The sequence below is a fragment of the Polyodon spathula genome, chromosome 2 (genome assembly GCF_017654505.1).
Source record: "Polyodon spathula isolate WHYD16114869_AA chromosome 2, ASM1765450v1, whole genome shotgun sequence".
Classification (NCBI taxonomy): Eukaryota; Metazoa; Chordata; class Actinopteri; order Acipenseriformes; family Polyodontidae; genus Polyodon; species Polyodon spathula.
Window position 1 is genome coordinate 50,889,991 of NC_054535.1, and position 20,499 is coordinate 50,910,489.

Consider the following 20,499-nt stretch of genomic DNA (forward strand, 5'->3'; position numbering starts at 1 on the left):
ATAATATCTTTAATTTCTGGACAGTTCATTTTAAGGGTTAGTTTATTCATTACAATTTTGCTATTTCATTTCTCACAGTGTACGAAAACTTTGGTAGGATCTGCAGTATCTGAACTAATCTCTGTTCAGTAATAAACTAACATTGCTGAAGAGACTGATCATGGCGGATAAACGGTGAGGACGGATATGTGATGGACGGATACGCGATGGATTACTGTACCTTCGAATTCCTGGCTAGTGAACGTTCAACAGTTTTAGATACTGTGATCTTTAGTTGCTTTTGTGCATTTTGATTTTAAGTGAACTGTGACATTATGGCTGTATCAAGCACTATATTCTGCAATTTTGAGTACTGACTTTGGATACTGTTTTAATTTTGGAAACCTGTTGTTTTTTAATCTTTTGTAAATTGCATTGTCTTTTACGTTTTACGCTGTTCTGTGTATGGGTAACATTTTGATTTCATTTTGCTGTTGGGTCATTAATGGGAAAGTTTACATACTGTTGCAATACGTACCGGATTTAAAATGATGTACTGTGTTACAGTTCACGTGTCCACAGTCCTCTCTTCTGGCAATTGATATTTTCAGAATCATATTGTTCTGAATTAAAGTACTACTCCGTTGAAAATATAGATATTTATATCTAAAGCCTACCTATTTTAAAACACAGTCCTTCCAGCTATGTATTTATTGACATTGTATCTTTTTTGCATTCAATGAAAAAACGGACAAGAGTTGGAACTAGTGGTTGCAATCCCAAGGCTTTTTCTGAATCCTGGGATTTTAGTGTCTTTAAGTTGTTTTTTCGATGTTTTGCATACACACACTTTTTATGGAGCTTATGGAGAAATGGTACGTTGTAAAATCGACAATGTTTTTTTATGCTATTAAAATCGGCCAGGGTGTCCTCGGCTCACTGCGCACCAGCGACCCCTGTAGTCTGGCTGGGCGCCTGCGGGCTTGCCTATAAGCTGCCCAGAGCTGCGTTGTCCTCCGACGCTGTAGCTCTGGGCTGGCTGCGTGGCGGGCCTGCAGAGTGAAAAGAAACAGCCGGCTGATGGCACACGATTCGGAGGACAGCGTGTGTTCGTCTACGCCACTCCCGAGTCAGAACAGGGGTGGTAGCGGTGAGCTGAGCCTATGTACAATTGGATATCTCAAATCGGGTGAAGTTAATTGCTGACTACTAAATAAAATAAAATAAAAGTATATGACTTAAAATTTTGGAAGTAATATGAAATGAGTGAATCTTTACATTTATGGCAATTTAAACAGTTACACGACCAGATTAACAATGGGTTTAAACACGTAGTCAATTAAACTTAGATTTAACTAAACACTTCCATTTTATTTTCTCTTTAAACTAAGCAGGGGTAGGCTAATTCTGCTTACCCCCAAAAACAAAGTCTCCTTTCACTTTTGAAGTTCTCCGTTCGCTCACTGTACCGTCTCTTCTCTTGCTCTCCTCTCTCTGACCATCTCAGCTTTTCCAGCTTTATCTCGCAGGCAATCAGGTAATTACACAATTAAACTCAATTGATAATTACTCTTGACAACCCCATGGTCTTAAAACCCATTACTTTATTTCCCAGTTTGTTTATGTTGTCTTCACATTTTATTATTTTAGTTTCCTATGAAACCTTCAGTAACACCTTTAACGTGATGGAGCGTGCATTCCTTACAGCCACGGCCTCACAGCTGACCAATATTGCTCTGGAATGTACACTCCATCACTATATATATATATATATATATATATATATATATATATATATATATATATATATATATATACACAATATACACACACAGTTATTTTAATGGCATCAATCAACTGAAGAAAAATAGTGTCCCAGAACTCTGGTAACCCTGCTTTGTACTTTATTGGGACCCCCAGAGTTTCCTAGGACCTTCAGTTTTTTTTAGGTCACAGTCCAGGACCCTCAATGTAGGGTTTTAAAATAAGCTGGCGACTTTATTTAAAAGTATTAAGATTATTTTTGGGTATTGTACCAAAAAACCTGCTCGTTGAATATGATATGTCCATATTCAGTTTGTGTTAAAAATGTCTACTTTTCATTAATACCATAGTCGAGTATTTTATGACAATCAGCAAAGTGTTTTTTTTTTTTTGCATCTTTGTAGTACTGGCTTGATGCGGGGAATCTGTTTTTTAACTCTGCATATTTTATATTGTTTCCAACATTGTTACAGCCTGGGCACAAACAAAGATGGAGAAATTGATAATAGTATTTTTTAAATCTATTGTCTTTGTTTAATTCACAAATTGTTATAAATATTGCTTTTGATTTGTTATTACGAAAGACGAGATACCTTTGAACCTAATATAGATTTATCTTGTTCAGAAGCAGTTTCAGCTACTTGCATTGTACACAGTATTTATAAATCTTGTTTTTTTTTTTTTTTTTAATCCGTTCATAATCAAATAGCTTAAGCCTTAATTTCCTGTATGTTGTATAAATCCAATATTGTCTGTGTATTTAAATATCTTGAGTTATTTGAGACTGAAGCGAAATAAGTAAATACTAATCAATAAATAAATAGATTGGTTGCCTTGGATAAAGGCAGCAGCTAAATAATAATAATAATAATAATAATAATAATAATAATAATAACAATAATAATTAGTCATCAAGTTACCCATTACAGAATGAAACGAAAGTAGTAATATGCAACTAAATTGAGGAATACTAAGTTATTTATGAATAGCTTCAGCATCAAACGATAATAAATGAACTAGAAAGGATAGTCTCAGAAAGACAATATTTAAACTGTTGATTATATATTCAAGTTTACTGCATTCTTCCATAGCTCAACTTCTTGAGAATGAGACTTTGCTTACATTCCAGTTTGTTTATAGCTTCCAAAGGTTATTTTTAGTGGGGTGGTCCCAAGGTTTTGCACAGTACTCTGTATAAGTTAAAGCACTAGAGGTATATTTAAGTTGAGTAAAAGAAAATATTATGCATCAGAATATTCATATACATATACATAAAAAGCATACTGAATACTTTCTTTAACTGTAGTACCAGATATTATAGCATTGGTTTTACCCATTCATACAGCAGATGTAGAGAGGGGTTTCAGGGCTTAATGTGTTGAACACACCCCTTAGAAACAGACTGGCAAGTGACAGACTGAATACCTTCCTTGTCACAAGGGCTGAGGGACCTCACTGGAAGGAATTTGAGTGTGGGAAGGCCCTGGAAAAGTTCAGAAACAAAAAGGAAAGGAGGATCTTCTGTCCAACAGCTGCAAAAAAAAAAAGTAACATGAGTATTGTAGACACCCCTTGTTTCTACCAGTGTTTTTTTTAATTTTAATTTTTTACTAATATAATTGCAAAAGACATTCTAACTGACTGTATATACTAAATAAATATGACTTTGGTTTTACAGTTTTATTTTTTGCTCTTTAGAAACGAAAGCTCAGTAAACTCTATTTGCGTGTTTAAAACAAACACATTTAAGAAACAGTGGTTGGTTCTGACTCAAACATATTGACCCCCTCACTGAAGAAAATGGCCCTCTAAAAGTTTGGGAGGGGGCCACATTGACCCTCAATCAGTAAATCCTGAAGCAAACACTGCACTATTTGTGCGTATTAGGGAGAAGTTTCCTGGATCTCCCTTATGGTGAGAGCAGCACTGAGCCATTGTTTGGCAAATGTTTATTTTTATATTTGTGGCTGTGTTTTATCCCACGGTGCTTTATTGTTGCATTTTTTGTGTTCATTATTTTCATGTACACCAGTGCTGGTACCCTATACCCTATACCCTATATAGTGCCTGTGTGCAAACTGCAATAAAACCTGGACGCCAGACTGGCGTATAGATGAGTGTCTCTCTCTTTTATCAGCGGATACCCACACAGAAACAGAAAACCCCTATTACTGTAAGGCAAAAAAAAAAACAACCTATAATTAGTTTACTTGTAATTGTGAATTATTCTGAAATAAGAAAAAAAAAATACTGTTTACTTATTTACAGGGATGTAAATTCAAAGAAAGTGATGCTAATTAAATACCACTAGCCAATTTCACTAAATGGTGGAGAAGTCATTGGATGATTGTTTAATTATAGTCTACTACTTTACTTGTCTAAACTGACATTGTGTAGCTGCTAGGGGTAGGAATTTCGAATAATAAGATATTCGAATGTACCAAGAATACAACTTTCAAATACTTGAATACTCAACCTCTAATTACTCAACAATGGCAGGTCCTTAGAACATATCAACAGCAACCACACATACCGACGCATAGATAAATACATCAACAGTAACAAACAGCTAAGCATCTAATGTATGTTAAAAATTATTTAAACAAGAAGTAAGAAATCAGAATACACAGCAGAGGGTTTTTAACTATAAAACAGAGAACTTTATAAAAAGGACCTTCAAAACTTTCAACTGCATTTTTAACACCCTTGACGACTGGTATAAAACACACAACACGACTGCTTACTAAAAAATTTCCAGCTGAAACACAGTAAATTACTGGCAGGGGAAACTGATTTCCATGTGGGAACAGAATTATTTGTAACACCTGATTTCAAGCTGATATCAGCAGGCGATCAGTAACAGCAGAACTCAAACAACAAAGGCTTAATATCGCCCGGGTAGTTTGCAGTCAAAATCCAAAATAAAGTTATCCAAACCCCCCCCCCCCCCCCCCCCCCCCGCCTTTTTTTTCAGCCGAGACGCATCACATCACTGACCACTGCTCACAGTAAACGATGCAATGCTTCCTTGCTTGTTTTTTGCCACATTCTGTGTTTTCTTCCAAAGAAGCAGATGGGTGCCTGCATTTTAGATGACTGAGCATTTATCTAATTGCTTTACAATACAAAATACTTGTGCTGCAGAGATTACATTGCACTGTGATCTTGTTTAACTTTTTTCAAAATATTTCCATGCATTGCATTATTTTATTTTTTTTAAGATGCTATTTTCATTGCTTAGCCAGTAACAGTGCTAGGTAATGAAGTGCGCCCGCCTCCCTGTCAATTATCAGTCAGGTGACAGTTGTAGAGGCTGATCACTTTTAACTTCCTCTTCTCTCAAAAATACCGTGCCAAGTTTGCACATTTTTTTCCATTTGTTTTAGAAATGAAAGAGTCAAGAACTCTGCAGGAGGACTGAATCGCTAAATAAATAAATACAATTAATAATAATAGAGTTAAACAACCTTTTCGCAAGATTCAAAGTTAAACAACCTTGCTACTGCACACAAATTAAATATCTTTTCTTTTAAGGTTTGGTAACTTTATCCTTAAAAATGGAGTTCATGATGAATTAAAGTAAACAGAATCTAGCCCTTTGTTCGAGAAAGCCCTGTTAACTGTTTCTCTACATCCATGTAAAAAAATTTGTTGAGTGGCAGTATGCTTTGGTCAAGCACAAACAAGCTTGCCGTGTGATATCATTTAGCCCACTGCATGTTTTTTCTGCGTGTGCCTGGATGAGCATCACTTGCGTGTGTTCACATAGATAAGGAGATCTGAGCTGCAGCTCTCTTGAATTTTGTACCTCAGCCTGCTCGCTGGCAAGGATGATATGGGCCCCTCAGACAGCCCAGTGTCTGTGATAAGGGAAAACACAGGATAGCCATACTACTTTATGACTAGCTGATACCTGATAACAAGCTGAGAAACAAGCAGTACAGTACATATTGTACATGGTTTGTGCCAGAGCCAATACTAGTATTCAGACAAACATTACAGTAATATGTGCACAAAAAAAAGACAGACTGAAAGAGCAGGTGAGTATCTGCCGCCTGAAATAAACATTTGTATAAAGTCATATTGGCAGGGTGGCTGTTAGTCATGAAAAGAACAGAACGTGGTCCATTGAGCCATTCTTTGAATTGCCAGTGTTTACGGTAGGATGCCTAAGCAAGTCTTTCAGAATTTCTGTCAAGATCTTTTCAAAAAAAAGTATTGCTGGTACAAACATAGGTTTTTTGATGTTCGAATTGCGATTCTAAACTTCAAACAAATGTTCAGGTATCCTTTTTTTTTAATTTAGCTGTAAAACAAGTGTAATTGTACACTGTCGAATTACCTCTTAACCCTTTAAAGAACCAGTGTTTTTCAGTGGGATCCTCCCCCAGGACCAATTATTTTCTTTTGTCTGTATTTGAGGCTTCCTATAAAAATTGGAATTGGTGTTCTTTTTTTATTATTATGTATTCTGCTTGGAGAAACATGTATAAAATCATGTTATTCTATGACCCAAGGGACCTTACAATACATCCTGAAAGTTTTTTTTTGAAAAATATTGATGTTTGGACAATACTAGACATTGTTCCAGATTACATGTTTTGTTTTTTTCACTTTCAGTGGCCATGCACGTGCATGTTGGGAAGAAAAACTTGTAAAAGTGCCTCAAAAAATGGCTGCAGTGTTTTAACGGAACATATCGCTTACCTGTGAGAATCAAGGAAATTCTCATGAAATCAACGCTCACTTAAACGTGGAAACACAAGCGTCTCATAAAAATGTTAATTGGCTAATTCAAGTGCCTTACCTAAAGCCACTATAATACGTAAGTTACCATGGTCCAAAGATGGCAGCAGGGAAGTTGATTTTTTGTTTGCAGTATTTCCTCTATCAGATTGATGTTGCAGATAACCCCACTTTGCATATTGCAAACCATGCATGGATCTAAATGCATTTGTAAAGTATCATACAGATTGTATTTACTAAGTTTCTGGTTAAAACTATTACTAAAAATGTTTGATAAACTGCTTCGTGGGCTTGATTCAAGTCTGGGCTTTGACTGGGCCACTCTAGGACATTCACTTTCTTGATTTTAAGCCACTCCAGTGTCACTTTGGCTGTGTGCTTGGGGTTATTGTCCTGCTGAAAGGTGAATCTGTCCCCGTCTTAGCTCTTTTGCAGACTGAAGCAGGTTTTCCTCAAGGATTTGCCTGTATTTAGCTCCATCCATTTTTCTCTCTACCCTGACAAGCTTCCCAGTCTCTGACGGTGAAAAGCTGCCACCATCATGCTTCAAAGTAGGAATGTTGTTACCTGGGTTATGTGCTGTGTTGGGTTTGTGCCAGACATAACGCTTTGCATCTATGTCAAATAGTTCAATTTTTGTTTCATCGACCCACAGAATCTTTTGCCACACCGTTTCAGAGTCTCCCGCGTGCCCTTTTGAAAATTCCAAGCAGGGTTTTACATGGGCTTTTTTCAGAAATGGCTTCCTTCTTGCCACTCTTCCATACAGGCCAGATTTGTGGAGTACCTCAGCTATTGTTGACACACGGACAGTTTCTCCCATCTCAGCCATGGAACATTGTAGGTCTTTCACAGTTGTCATTGGCCTCTTGGTGACTTCTCTGACCAATGCCCTTCTTACCCGGCTGCTCAGTTTGGGAGGACGGCCTGCTCTAAGCAGATTCTGGGTGGTGTCATATACCTTCCACTTCTTAATGATCGACTTGACTGCACTCCAAGGAATATTCAGTGCCTTTGAAATCTTTTTATACCCCTCCCCTGATCTGTGCCTTTCTACAACTTTATCCCGGAGTTGTTTTAAAAGCTCATTGGTCTTCATGGTAGTATGTTTGCTTTGAATGCACAACACAACTGTAGGATCTTAGACAGGTATATTTAATCTGAAATCATGTGAACGACTTTTACTGCACACAGATGGTCTCCATTTAACTTAATGTGTGAATTCTGTAGGCAATAGATAGAAATATTTTAATGAATACTGAAGTAACTTACAAAAAATAGATGGTGAGTAAGTAGATTCAAGAAAATGCACAGAGTCCTTTTCTTCAATCAGTTGCCAGGTTTATTGAAATATGCAGGGAGTCTGGTACAGGACAAACAATACTCAACATTACAATGTTTGCATGACATTAAATACCCTTCTGTATAGATGGTCCACCTCCCCTTTCTCTGACACTTAACCAGTTGCAAAGGTAATTTAATTTATTGTGTGAGTGTTAATGTGTGTGTGTCTGTGTGTGTAGTCTAGTGTGACAACCTCTGAACTCAGTGCATTCTTCACACTCCTGGAGACAAAAGGTCCATACATCTGCCTTTTGTTATCTCCTTGCGACCCCCTTTGATTCCAGTGGGATTATCTCTTCTGATCTCTCTGAAGTCTAGAGCCTGGCCCCTTCTGGTCCACAGCATTGTTATCTTTTTAGCTTGCAGTCAATGCTGGGCAAGAAACTTGTAGACACAAAGTCTCTATCAATTGTAAGCAGTACATGCAATTTGAACCAAACAGTCTGCTATCTGCAATATTAGTCTCTTTTCAGAAAAAAACACCAGTATAGCTCTGCCAGTCCACATGCGTAGCAAACTGCTAATCAATTCTCAATCCATGTTTTCCAACAAATACATAAATGACAGCTAATTAATCGAAGCTATTACCTTTCAAATGAACCATTGACAATCACTCTAAGGTTTGTAGAACCTGAGAAATGATGTTTGAAGTGGCGAGTGTCAGAGAAACTGCAGTGAATAGAGCAGAAAATTGGCTTCAATGTATGATACGTGTGGAAAAAAAATAATAAATTGCAAAATCTATGTTCAGTAAGGGGGGGGGGTGGGGGTGGCCGCATATAAAAAGTTACGTTTGCGCACCACTGCTCTAAATCACTGCAGGAAGAGCAATTTTTCTTACCACATCATGTTACTTGTTTTACAATGTGGGCAATAACCATTACACTATCAGTGCACAGAAAAAAATCTAAATTATGCGGTATGTCTGTACAAGTAGGCTGCCTATGTGCAAAGTAACAAAAAATATTGTGCAGTTGGGTTCTTCTCTCCTACCGGATATCAAAATACTAACATTATAGTAAAAAATAAAACAAAAAAAAAACGTTCTAAATTCCAAGATTTAAATAATGGAACACTAGCTTTTTCAGTTCGTCTTCCGAAAGAGAGCGCCTTCGATCTGACAGCACAAGGTTGTAGCGAGTTGCGCTCAGCATTGGCTGAATTTGTCACTGCATTAATGTCTTCAAATGCCTGTCTAGGAAAATCTTTTACTCTCTTCTTTGCTTATATATTTGCAAAGTGGGACCTTTGTCGTGGCACCACAGAGATAACAAGGACACAAACAAAAGAGAGAGCGGCTTCCGCATCCAGCGCTCAAAGAATATCACTGACCTTTGCAGAGCTTTTTGAGATGTTATAGTAATAAAGTAATGGCTTGGATTGCATTATTGAGGAGTTTGGTGATAAAACAAGTGATCAGGAGAGGATTTATCAGTATGCACGACTATGAAGAGGTATGTAAAAAATACAGAGAACAAAGGGTGGGGCTTGGCTGGAGATGCAGAACTGAATGTCCTTTGTAAATTGGACCTGACCCGTCTGACAAGAGCTGAATAAATGAACCGCTAAGGGTTAAACATGTTTTCTTTAAAATTGCAAAACTTTGCATGTATTTTTTTTTTTTTTTTTTTTGCACAATTACCAATCTACACAGCATGACGTTGTATGGTTAATAGTTGCTTAATATAGTTAACCAATCTGAGCTCTTTCGGTGGTGAGATGAGAAGGCAATCTTGGTACTTCCAGTTCAGGTTTTTTTTCCAACCATGATCTTAATTATGCACACTGTCACTATACACTGAAAAGCCACCTTCCTACTGTGTGCAACATCAGGGAGGGGAAAAAAGACAAGAGAGGCCTATTTTAATTATTTAATCCGTTGCCTCTCTTGATGGCTGGCCATTCTGGTAAGACCTATATATATATATTATATACTATATATATATATATATATATATATATATATATATATATTATAAGTGATGGAGTGTACATTCCAGAGCAATATTGGTCAGCTGTGAGGCCGTGGCTGTAAGGAATGCACGCTCCATCACGTTAAAGGTGTTACTGAAGGTTTCATAGGAAACTAAAATAATAAAATGTGAAGACAACATAAACAAACTGGGAAATAAAGTAATGGGTTTTAAGACCATGGGGAACGGACTGTTGTCAAGAGTAATTATCAATTGAGTTTAATTGTGTAATTACCTGATTGCCTACGAGATAAAGCTGGAAAAGCTGAGATGGTCAGAGAGAGGAGAGCAAGAGAAGAAACGGTACAGTGAGCGAACGGAGAACTTCAAAAGTGAAAGGAGACTTTGTTTTTGAGGGTAAGCAGAATTAGCCTACCCCTGCTTAGTTTAAAGAGAAAATAAAATGGAAGTGTTTAGTTTAGGACCTGAGAACGGGGTAGGTTTTGTTTGTGTTCTGTTTGTTTTGTTTTCAAATAAAACCACGCCCCGGCGTGTTTCATTGCAAGAACGGCTTTTGTTTGGATTTGTTAAATTATTCTACATAACACAACGTCTTTAACCTGGTGGATGACAGCGAATACGTCACTATATATATATATATATATATATATATATATATATATATATATATATATATATATATATACTTTTTGCATAGCGGCAGTACAAATTGGCCAGCTGACTAACAATATTTTAACCAACAAACAGTAATTATGAATTTCATGAATACTTTTCCCTCTGTTTTACAGCATGTGACATAAGCTACCGAGCCTGAGTGCTCAGTCAGTAACATGGATTTGTTCCAATGATCTCTCGCTCAACTGGAGATGAAAATAAAAGCAGACAGATGGCACTGAACTTACTCCTTACATAGGCAGGCACGTGAAGGCTGAACCAGCTGGCATGGCTATAGTATGAATTCTCTTGCAAAGGCTAAAAATGTTGTTGTCAAAGTGAAATTTTAGGAGTATCATTTGAGCTGGGTGTGAGTGTGTCAGTGTATCAATACTACCTCGATAGCTTTATTCAATATGGTATATATTTCCTTTGCAATTAAAAATATTGGACATTTGAGGTGAACCAGACAATGCAATAGGTAGGAAAATTAAAATTTGCTCAAAGCTTTTTAACCCTATGCTACCTATAATGACCATATTTGCACGTGAATATATGACAACTTTGTGTTAGTGCTTGTAGTTTGGTAACCGTAAATCAGAAATTGAAACCTAATATATCAACAGAAAGTCATTAAGTAGACCATTCCAATGATATAATGGGATGTGTTATATTTTTTCACATATAAGCCACGTCTCCCAAAAAATATAAAACTATATATAATTATAAATTTTGGAATTGAAATTGCTTGTATAGTTGCAGAGCTTTACAAGGTTTTGTAATGTGTGTTTTTTACAAAAAAGAGCCGAAATGGCGAATGCAGGTCAGCTGTGAAATGAAACTGGAAACGTAATATTATCTTCTTTGTGATAAAAGAAAATGATATATTATCACAAAGACGGCTGGAGTGGGTGACTTCAGACCAGAAACAGAACCAGGAAATAAATTACAGAGAGAGGTGGAGTTGGGTGGAGCTGAGCGAATGGTCTCGCTCAGCATTTAGTAGTGCACAGACAGACAGAAAATAAAAGGTTGCAAGACAAACAAAAACACAGGACACGGCACATTCGCCAAAACAAAGAGATTATATATATATATATATATATATATATATATATATATATATATATATATATATATATATATATATATAATAAAAAAAATGAATATATATAGTAACAGGGCAGGGAGGGGGTTACTATCCTCCCTGCCAAAAACATGTACAGATTTACATTTGTGTGTTTAATTGTTAATTGTTTTATTATTAATTACTCCCTGCACCTAGTGATCATTGTAAATTACAGCTAGGTGCAGGGTATTTAAAGAAAGCAGCCAGTGTGCTCAGGGCTGCTGCTATGTGGAAGGCCCAGTTGATGGTGCTTTCAACCGTTATGGAAAAAAAAAAGGTACTGTGTGAAAGCCTTTTTTGTGTTTTGTTTACGGGTGTAGCAGGTAAACAGCTTAGCTGTTCTGTTTTATAGTTTAGGTTCCTGTTCATGTTCAGTTAGTGCTCTAGTAAGAGCTAGGTGTTTTGTTTTTGTTTATTTTCTGTAATTTAAAAGTGTGCATCAGAGCTGTTCCTTTCAAATCTATGTGTTGGGTCGTGACTTTTGCAGAGCCTAATTTTTTCAGTCAGTATTGCAACAGCATCTCTCTGGTAAAAACATTCCAGAATGAGGAGCTCCCAGGTTGGCAGTCAAACAAGTTTTATCACAGCTCCTGGTCTAAAAGAGCATAAAAGAGTAACACCTTTGCAAATAAAAAAAAAAAAAAACATTTAATCAATTTAAGGCTGTTTAAATTAGTCTGAAATTGCATCGGGTCAATATGACCCAAAACATAACAGATGTACATAAATTCTGAACATAATAGGAGGGATAAAATAAAGTGAGCACTATAAATATGTGTGCGATTTTAATTTTTTTGTTTTTAAACCAGACACCTCGCTATTTTGGACAAACTGTCTCTCCTGACGTGTCTGGTTTAGCGAGTCTACTGTACTGTATATGGAAGCTGTCTCACATTGCCCCTTTTAATGCTTAAAGAAAAACAGGGGAACTGGCAAAAACAGAAGCACAATTTCCAAAGGGTGATTACGTCCTCTTTGTTTTTCACCAAAATAGCAGCAATTCTGACAAGCTGGCAATCTTACTTTGTTTCTTTTTTCTTGTGGGTTACAGTGTGTTTATCTCTGGTGACCCAGACGATGCTAGTGAATTGAACAATGTGAACAGCGTGAAATTAAAGCAAGGAAACAACTGTTTCAATATTGGCATTCTTATACATGAACAGTGGTAGATGGCAGATGTATTTAAAAGTACAAACAGTGTGTTCATGAAGGTTTATTAATCCACTGCACTACCCAAAAAATTTTAAAATATGTAAAATGCTTATCGATTGTCACAATAAAGCACAACTTGGGGACCACATTTCTCAGTAAAGCAAAACCCACATGAAACAGATTTTTAAAATGAACTCTGTAAATAAGTAGAATACTTATAGCAATATTTTTAATTGCTAATGTATCTGAATTTCATTGAATATTAGGGAAGGAATGGAAATTTACAGACGTTGACACACCTTTAGAATAACAGACCACACATATTGTGCATGCTGTAAATAGAGGAGTCAAACAGACTAGTTTGGCATATTAGGGTTACTTTAAAGAATGACTTGTCATCAATGTGGCAATGATACCCGGTAACACAGTATTTTCTTTTTTAGTGTAATGCACGGTGCATAGGGTTGCTAGTCTCAGTATCTACAGGAGTATTAGCTGTCATCTGGTTTTACTCTAATTCTGTAGTGTGCGTCAGACTGTGCCGTAAGACATATTTTGATGTTTTTGGTTTGCGTTTTGGTTGATGTACCAGTTAAAGTTGGATGTACACTTAATATTGGTACTAAACACCAAGATTCAGTAGACACATAGCCTACATGTTTGTATGTTTGACCTTTTCCATTTAAAATATGCGGTGCAATTGGCTGTACATTTTCATGCAATTTTTATGATTACTTGCTGGATGCTTGAAGATTGTTTAGTACAGTCTCCTTATTAATGAAAGTGTTTTAGGTTTTATTGTAACAGACTGTCCCACAAAAATACAGAGACGTACATTTGCAATTATTTTGTAGGAGCACCTTTTAAATGTTGGTTATGGGAAAATAAACAAAGATGGATTTTCCCTGTATTTGGAGGTCGCTCAGATGGAAAGGTATTTTGTTTATATGTTCTTTGTGTACCTCAATTATGTATAACTAAATAACTTAGTGCAAATGTGTTGAATAAAGGGAATGTTTCCCTTCCTTGGATGCAATGCACTGCAGTTTAAACATGAAAATGATAGGCCAAATACTTCACCATGCTCGTGCAAAGTAAACACGTATTCAATCTCTAAACCTTGGTGGACTGGGCGGGGCCAACACAAATTACCTCAGGCACTACCCTGCCCTTGGAGTAATTCTAGAAAAATCTAAATATCAGGTCTTTCACCATTAATCATTTTTGATTACATCATACTTAACTTTAACTCAATAGATTATTATTATTATTATTATTATTATTATTATTATTATTATTATTATTATTATTATTATATTATTTATTATTATTACTAAATATTTGTATTTTTCAAGTTAAGGTTGAGTATATAATTTTATTTTGTATTCTATTCTATACTGTGCTGTTTTTAAATGTGGTTAGAAATAATATAAATTATTAGATTAAAGTTGGTATTAAATAAGTCATGTTCATAATTAACACATTTCTTTAAAGAAAGTAACATATTCAGTCAAATCAAAGTTTAAGGGTCACCCAACTAAATAAAAACATTATTAGGGCACACTGAAAGGAGAATAAAATAAAAACAAACATTATTGTTATTTGGGCCTATTATTATTATTATTATTATTATTATTATTATTATTATTATTATTATTATTATTAATGTTTTTATGTAAGTTTAGTGTAAGTCTTTGTTATTAAGTCATTTATTTCATGTTATTGTCCGTATCAGTTTTCATTAACGATTGTAACCCTAAATTAAAATGAAGAACTCGCCATTGTTTCCTCTACTCCCACTTCAGTTCTGGAAGCGTCTGGCCGGCTCATTGCACAATATGTCTAGGATCAAATGGAGTTTACATTCAGACAACCAAGACCTTTTCAAGATTTACAGTTTAATAAATGTGGCACATTAGCTACTCATTTCAAGCTTGTATCGCGATACATGAACGTGTATCGTGTTGTAAAGTATTGCGATGCATCGATACAACGGATGATTCATCACACCTCTACTTCACATCCAGTTTAGTGTCATACTGTTTTAAAATTAATGTCAATCTTGGAGCTGGAAGACACCAATGCAATTACCAAATTACAAATGTTTTCACAGAGCTGAGATCTAGAAAAATAAGTTTTTACTATTTTATATATATATATATATATATATATATATATATATATATATATATATATATATATATATATATATATATATATATATATATATATATATATATATATATGCTTCTGCAGTAAGTTGCCATTATAAGGTACAATATTAAGTGTATTGTACATTTGCATATATTACAGTAAATACAGTAACAAATGCTAGCAGGAACTATACCATTGCTTTTTGATTGAAGTGTACCTGTACTGGTAAAGTTGTGCTAGGCTTTCTCTTTCACAGTTTTGCCTAATTGTTTTTCCATCCAGCTGTCTCTGCCGATCACACTACAGTACATGGTGGTGAACACAGTAGCTGGCTTCATTTTGCAAACTTCTCATTCACTCCTAACCTCATAGACTTTGATTGAGAATTGATTTGGCTATACATTGATACATTTCTACAAAAATTTAAACCAGTACAAAAACAATGCTAAACATCTTGAAAACCATGATTTATGTGCAATGTAGTTGTTTATAATTAAATTGAAATACTTTTTTTATCTTGTATGCACAGATCAAAAAACACTACAATCCTGATTGATAGGATAAAGGAAATCAGTTTGAAAGATGTTGTCTTTCAAACTGTTTAATCGCTGTTCCAAATCAATATGCCTGTAAATACACAAATACAGTATTCCTGTATTTTTCTGCTTGTTGAAAGAAAATCAAATAAATTAAAAAAAAAAAAAGGCTAGTGTTTGCTGTCAGCGGCAATGCAGTAACCACAATAACAACTAGTCTCTAGTTTGAATGACGAGTTGAAGAAATCAAACAACTCGATGCAGTCCGATTTACTTTCAGCAACTTTATTTCAGCATTTCACAGCAGCAACGGGCCAAAGGTTGCGGCCATGGTGGGAGGTCCTCCTCCAACCCCATCAGCTGTAGCGGCCAAGGGAATCCTGGCAACCGCATCGCTGTCTGTGGGGTGGTCTCTTGACCTCCCCCCCTTCTCTGTAGCCGGCAGCTCCCTCTTGTGGGGCTCCGGCCACCACATTCCCTGCAGTGAAAGTGCTGTGGGGGGGAAAGTGGTCTCCTGACCTCTCCCCCTTACTTCTTAGCCGGCAGCTCCCCCTTGTTGGGCTCCAGCCACAGTATTTCCTGTGGAAAAGCAGAACAGACAGCAACCCCAGGCAAAGCATTTCCGGATAAGCTGGGGTGCGGGTTTTGGCATTCTTCTCTGCCACTGCGGCCAGGCGGTTCTTTCCCTTGCTTCCCTCAGCAGCCTATGCAAGGGCTGCAGAGGACCGCCAGCATCACGTACTGGTCCTTCTTCTGGTGAAGGGAGAGGCAGCTCCTGCTCCCTTTCCCCTGATGGTGATGGAGGCAGAGGCAGCTCCAGCTCCTCTCTTTGTGATGGTGGGGGAAGGGATACCAGCAGGCATTCATCCTCTGCTGCTGGACGCGGACCCAGCAGTCATTCACCCTCTGCTGGTGGACGCGGACCCTGCAGGCATTCACCCTCTGCTGGTGGACAGGGACCCAGCAGGCATGACCTAACAGATTCAATTATTTTAGCCTGTCTGCATATGACATGCCTTTCATGGAATAATTCTGGTTGCTCTTCTTTGCACTAATTCTAGAGCAGCAATATCCTTTTTGTAGCAAGGTGACCAGAACTGAACACAGTATTAAAAATCAAGTCTTACTAATGCATTGTACAGTTTTAACATTACTTCCCTTGATTTAAATTCAACATGTTTCGCAGTCCTCGTCCTCATGCCCATAGGTAATGCACATGGTGCACCACCTTGGCTCCTTCTGCTTCCTCCTCACCTTTCCCCCTCTCTGCCTCCTTCTCCTCACCTTCCTCTGCTGGGCCAGTTGGTAGGGACAGCGCACCACCTTGTGCCTGAACTCCCCACAGGCAAGGCACCAGCCTTGGTCCTCCAGACCACCGAGGAGGTCCTCCAGTTCCTGGCAGCCATCTCTACCAGCTCCAGCCTTCCATTTCTTTATTATTATTATTTTATTTATTTTATTATTTCTTTTTTTACTCTCCAAAAACCAACACACACAAAAAAAAAACCCACTTCTAAAAAAAAAAAAAAAAAAAAAAGCACTTTCCCTGTTCTGACTTGGAGGCTGTGGTTTATCCCAAGCAGGACACCATATGTCACAAAGCTGTCTAAGTGGTGATGTCAGACCTGGAAGAACAACACACAGGACAGAGAGAGACGTGGAGTTTTGGTGAAGCTGAGCACTTGCTCGCGCTCAGCATTTAATAAATGAACAAAAAAAAATAAAAGGTTGAACAAAACAAAGCACAGGACATGGCACTGGCAGCCAAAATAAATAGACAAACAAAACGTAGGATGACTAAACGAAACAGACACTGACACACAGGGACGAATACTAAACTTACTATTATTTTAATTCTCCTTCTACACACCCGTTCCTTCGCCCTGAACACACAACCCCGAGTGAGTGAAAGCAGGCTGCTTTTATGCAGCTGTACCGAGACTCGATTTTGCTAATCAATCATTCAATTGGAGTCGCAGTACAACTGCACGTGAATTAATAAAGTGCAATTCCCCATGCTCACATTATTACATTTTACCTGCACGTGAAGTGCTGTGCAATCCTCGTGCCTAAATACAAATATACATTTTAAATCCTTGTGTGCATAACCCATATTATATCCCGTGTACCAACTACAGTACACCAACATTAAACACCACAGGCAACATATAACACAGAAATACACACAGGGGCGGGGAGACGTTGCCACAGGGGCATAACATGTTATTTTAAAATAAAATAGTGCAAGGTGGGATACTATTGCATTAATTCCCACTATTCATCGTGCTGCTAGGAACTGTAACTGAACTATTTTGATAGTATTAGTGTGTGTATGCATTATGCCCGACTAAACATGAAACGATACTTCACTGTGGACGCTACAGTTTTGGATTAATTAAAAAGTTTTTGAGTGCGGTTCTCGAGATCGGTTATGTAGTGTGGACAGGGACTAAAAGTAAATATCCTTAATATTGCTTCGTAAGCCAAATATGAGGCTTACTGCTGCCACCTACAGGACTGGAGTGTACCTTAATGAATGCTGTTATATTGCAGAACAGTGTTTTTTTTTTTTTTTTTTTTAAACAAGCAAGTATTTTACGGCCTTTTTGCTGTAGTGTTATAGATTACCACGTATATGCATGTCTGTGTCCCTGTCCCATTCACAGATGGACAGCTATCGTGTTAACAGTGAAACAGTATACCTGTGATGTGTTCATATTCCGAAGATGGATAACTTCAACCACTATTATTTTTCTCCACTATGTTTTTTCTCTACTTACATGGGTCTGGGTCGAGAGGAGGTCAGTCAAGAGTCTGAAAGCTTGCGTTTAACATTCAAAATGACTAATGGTGTTCTACCTAGCAACATGATCTGAATGCCATAGATCCTTAAAAAAGTAATCAGGTTGTCGACAGTTAACCCTTTGCAGTCCATTTATTCAGCGCTTGTCAGGCGCATCAGGTCTGTGATATTCTTTGAGCACTGGATGTGGAAGCAGCTATCTCCTTTGTGTACGTGTTATCTCTGTGGTGCAGGGGCTATATGCCCCTTTTTTCAGCTTCATTTGGCTCCTGTGGGTCTCATTCGGCAATTCAAAGGTTTTCTCTGCTTTTTTCTGGAGAAAAAATGATAGAGACCTGTGCTTTACGTGTCTGATGTCGGACATTGGACTGGAAAGGGAAAATTGTAATGTCGGACCTGGTCCGACACAGGACCACAAAGGGTTAAGTTTGTGTGAGCCATAACTGGCTGTAGTAATCCCATTGGTATATTGTATATTGTTTGTGGCACTGGTACAATAGTTTTAATATTACAGTAGACAGGAGCAGTCTTCACTAGTGACTACTGGGCTGACTTTTGATTTGTCACTCAAAAAACATTCGGAATTGGCGAGAGTGACGAGCGACAGCGAAAACACTGACCTTTCAATAAATATACAATTTATTTTTAATGTAGCCCTTCATAAACTAATTAAGCCATGCAAATACAGGCACTGAGTCAGACATCACATTTGTTCCCCCACAGGCATGTGTTTATAACACAATTAAATATGTATATACAGTGTGCATTATTGGTATAAACAAGATATCTCATTAAAAGCCATTGCATACAGAATTTTTATGTTACTGCCACATCTGCCCATGACAGAAATACGACATGCCATGGATTTGCATGACTTCTCTGTCTGGAGAACACTCTCACACAAGCACACCTTTTTATAGCCCCATCACATAATTTTCGCAACTCCTAAGTGGTACATGCAAGTAATGGAGCAATTAGATGCTCATTTGAATATGGCTGCGTTCAAAGGTTTGTTCACTAGCTAGGAATCTGAAGGTTCACGCCCTTTTTTTTTTTTTTCTCTGTTAACAGAAATTGTTTGACAATGTGTGAATACTATAATTAAACCACACATTAAATATCACTCACATGCAAAATTTGATCTTTCGATTGTAATGCATATTACTTAAACAAAAGTTGTATTAAAATCCACTACCAAATCATTATATGTCTCAACTCTATATGGCACCACTGCCATGTATTGGAGCAGGGTAGCTTATAATTTCTGTAAAATATATTATTTTAACCATTAAAAGCTAATCCTGTGTAATTTGGGAGAACACACTCAGTTGTGTTTGCTATTAGCATACTGCATTAGTATTGTGGACATTCTCATCTTTTTTTGTCTTATTTGTTTGAAGCCATGTGGAGCCCGTCATAGCCAGCCACTACACTTTTGTCACGTGACCAAAATCCACAAAAATTTGGCACTAATGAAAACTTCAGAATGACAAAATAAAATAAAATAATTATATATATATATATATATATATATATATATATATATATATATATATATATATATATATATATATATATATATAATGTGTGTGTGTGTGTGTGTGTGTGTGTGTGTGTGTGTGTGTGTGTTTACTTGAGGAATCTGAAAGGGAACATATGGTAAAGTTGGTGTAAAACACCTGACTCCCAAAATCACAAAATTCTTGAAGCACAGAGCATTACAAGGGCCTCAACATTGAATTGGTTAACACCACAAATGTAGTATTTCTTACATCCACTGGGTGCACTGTTTGGCTGGGAGGTGTTTCTGAGGACACAGTAGGGCTTTAAAATTCTGAGGGTGTGATGATTAAAAACGATACACTTCATTAAGATACCTGTGATATTTGCTGCCCATTCCAAATTACTCTTTAAACTTCAAAGGTAAGATTTACTTTTAGAGTTCTGATTAAGAGTTTTGAAGTTATGCTTGACTCTTTAAACTTCCCTCTTGTAATGTGTCTTGATTTGGGCTTTTTCTACCAACCAACAGATGGGTGTATTTTGATCACAGAATGTTAAAAGGATGGCATATGAAAGGGATGTTAAGAACTGTAGGAAAGCAGAAAACAAGATGGAAAGATAAGATACAGAAAATGTACTGCAACACTGATGGCTGATAGCAGGAAGTTAATGGGGCCTTTGTCTTTAAATGGACAGATGATAGTTTGTGATGGCGAAAAGGCGTACATGGCTTGTGTGTTATCGGCAGTGCCTTGGCATTGTAGTTCCTGTGCTACCTAAACGAAGCCCCAAACCGACAGT

General features: G+C 37.0%; 1 protein-coding gene across 1 annotated transcript in view; it reads left to right on the forward strand.

Annotated features, from left to right (window-relative positions):
- Positions 1-20,499, forward strand: part of LOC121326735 (tyrosine-protein kinase JAK2-like) — a gene marked incomplete at its 3' end in the record, with an annotated part of 87,032 nt that overhangs the window by 21,500 nt on the left and 45,033 nt on the right. The gene's annotated exons all lie outside the window — the stretch shown is intronic.